This window comes from Nannospalax galili, unplaced genomic scaffold (genome assembly GCF_000622305.1).
Source record: "Nannospalax galili isolate Female #2095 unplaced genomic scaffold, S.galili_v1.0 scaffold128, whole genome shotgun sequence".
Lineage (NCBI taxonomy): Eukaryota > Metazoa > Chordata > Mammalia > Rodentia > Spalacidae > Nannospalax > Nannospalax galili.
The window spans coordinates 4933467-4936345 of record NW_008360322.1 but is presented as its reverse complement, the minus strand read 5'-3'; the positions used below and the strand labels follow the sequence as shown (position 1 = coordinate 4936345).

At 32.5% G+C, this 2879-nt stretch overlaps 1 protein-coding gene across 2 annotated transcripts in view; it reads right to left on the bottom strand.

The window, feature by feature from the left end:
- Ap3s1 (adaptor related protein complex 3 subunit sigma 1) overlaps window positions 1–2879 on the bottom strand; it is a 38400-nt gene that overhangs the window by 2796 nt on the left and 32725 nt on the right. The window lies entirely within an intron of this gene.

Below are 2879 nucleotides of genomic sequence, written 5' to 3'. Positions count from 1 at the left end.
TTAAAATATTTTATTATTGTGAGGGAAATGTCTATGTGTATTTTACTGGTTCTATCGTTCACCTTTATAAATAGAAAACATAATTTTTTAGTATTAACTGTCAAGAAGTGTTATTTTCTGTAATACCATGTATAGCTAATTAAGCTCCGGAAGATAAAAATAAAAGTACACCCTGTTACATTTCATTAAATTGTTTCTATGACCAAAGATGGTGTCAAGTGTTAGCTGCTAATGAAAATATAAAGTCATGAGCATTTATGTGCCATATCCTTACTATGTAAAACCTAAGTTTCTAAGTACAATAATCTATAACTCTTTCTAAACATAAGCAGCAAGCCATAGACATGCAAAGGATGGGAACTATTTAGAACACGCAGATGAATTAGTAGAATCAAATTATTTCTCAAGCATGTTTAATGCTTTTGTGTGGTATGTATATACCATGAAAGTAAGTGGCAGGAAGCTTAAATAAACAATGTGATATACACTTTAGTTTTAATTAAGATAGGATTTTAAGAAATCTGATTCTGCAGAATATAAAATATGAAGAAAAATATGGACACTACTGATCAGTAAGCAGATGCTTATATGAGCTATCAATATTTATATTAACTATGGCTTAAACAAAAAGAATGTGTTACTCAGATAACACAAGAGTAGTTCTAAGACAAATTTCACTTTCAGACATTCATGAAATTTAAGTCTGAAACATGTTTACTACAACACAAAATGTGAAAAAAGGTATTTCCCATCAGGAAATCAGTTTGTTGACAAAGGTGAGAAGTAATTTTCATCTTAGCCAAGATTTTTTTTTTTCCTGGAAGATATACTCAAAGCATATGGACAACTTACTAACACTTAACTTTTTCAGCACCAACAATTACAGAAATTAAGTTCACCTCACTTTTTAGTGCTATATACAATTTTAAAATGTAAAAACAAGCTATTCTTGATAGTACAACATAGTTCTTAAAGATTCAAGATTACATAGTTGATACAATGCAAGAATACAGGAATGAATTTCTACTGGAGAAATAACTTGTTTCTGTCTATTTATGCTAGAGCACTACCATGGCAACCAAACTGTGCCAACTTCACTAACAAAAACAAATACATGAATCCAAAGCAGCTACAAGTATGAACTGGATGAAATAATGAAGTACAGTATATAAAAGAATGATTGTGTTTTCTCTCCCATGAAATTAAATAAATTAACAGAATTAAGAGAAAGAAAACAAAATGAAGTCTGCAGTATACCAAATGAGGCCAAACAGATAGAAGACTTATACAGACATACTCTTGGAAATTTCAAGCACCTGAATCACAAAGATAGTAATGGATGGATATGATTTGTTTTTGATTTTGTTTTTAAATTGCCAGACCCAAAAATAAACAAAATATGTGCAAGCAAAACTGAAAGAGCAGCACTGTTAAATGTATCTGAAAGAACCTGGACGCTCCCTTTCCTCCTGCAGTAAGTGACTTTCTTAAAGAGAAATAGAAATCGTTTATTTATTTACTTATTGTTTCATATGATATAAAATACCATCCTACCATCTTAAAATATTTTCTTCAAGCTTAAACTATATCATTGTAAGATGGTAGTTGGAATAATCTGTACAAACTAAAGCCTTTCTTCACCTTTCCTGCTGGAAGTTACTATGTGAACATTCATAATTTTGACCTAATGGCAAAATCAAAGACGACCAACATTAATAAACATGATACTAAATGGTTTCAGGCTCAAAATCATTAACAAAATAATGGTAGATTTTGGATGCATATTTTTGAGTAAACAAAATTTCAATATTTTATTGTCTGAATGTAAGACAGGCTAAATTTTTTGTTTTTTTTGGTTTTTTTTTTTTTTTTTTTTTTTTGAGACAGGGTCTCCCTGTAGCCCCAGCTGTTTTGAGACAGGATCTCCCTGCGCCCCAGGTGAACTGAACAACTCACTATGTAGACCAGGCTGATCTCGAACTCACAGAGATCCACCTGCCTCTGCCTGCCCAAGTGCTGGGATCAAAAGTGTGTGTAACCACGCCCAGGCAGATAAGTTTCAATCTGGGAATTAATACAGGTTTGTTCTTGGTAGGCATGGGAGTACACACTTATAAGCCGAGTGCTGTTAAAAGTCTAGTCTGGGCATAGTCAGACTCTGTCTCCAAACAACAAAAAAAAAAACAAAAAAGCCCCAAACAAAACAAAACAGGCTTGCTGCTTGCTTTAAGGGCAGTGTTTTTAAAATCCCAGTTATTTATACATCAGAAATGCTGGTGGCAATCTAGTGAGCAAGAGCTAGAGAATTTTATGAACAATTTTAGCAAATTTAAACTGCTCAAAAAAGAGTAAACCTTAAAAAATTACTGTTCTCATGCATTATCTTCAGTTACAGTTTAAATTTCTACCAGAATTTGCCTGTGTGAAGTAAATACAGCAAAGTAATAACACTCAGGATTGATTATAGGTAGTTTTGACTATCACACATGACCTCAAGGGTCCTCAAAATAATTTTGTAAAAATACAAAATAAATATTTGTGTCAAGTTAAAGAGGCAGAATCTGTGCTGGCCTTCCCAAATCTGTATCACATGATCATTTTTCCTAGTCTCTATTCTTTGAAACAGACACCTGATGTTCTTCAAAGTCAATTACTAGTTTTAGGGATGAAAGTTAAAAGACCCAAGTGACTGCTGGCTCTTTGTTTAGAAAAATGGCAGTTTAATACAAAGTAAATACCAGAACAGAGAAACGGGTAGTGATCTCAATCAATGGAATGAATGAGGTCATTTTCCATATCAGGAAATAATATATTAACATGAAAACAGGGACAGAAAGTTGTATCCTGACTTCATGATAACAACCCATAATCTCAGAATG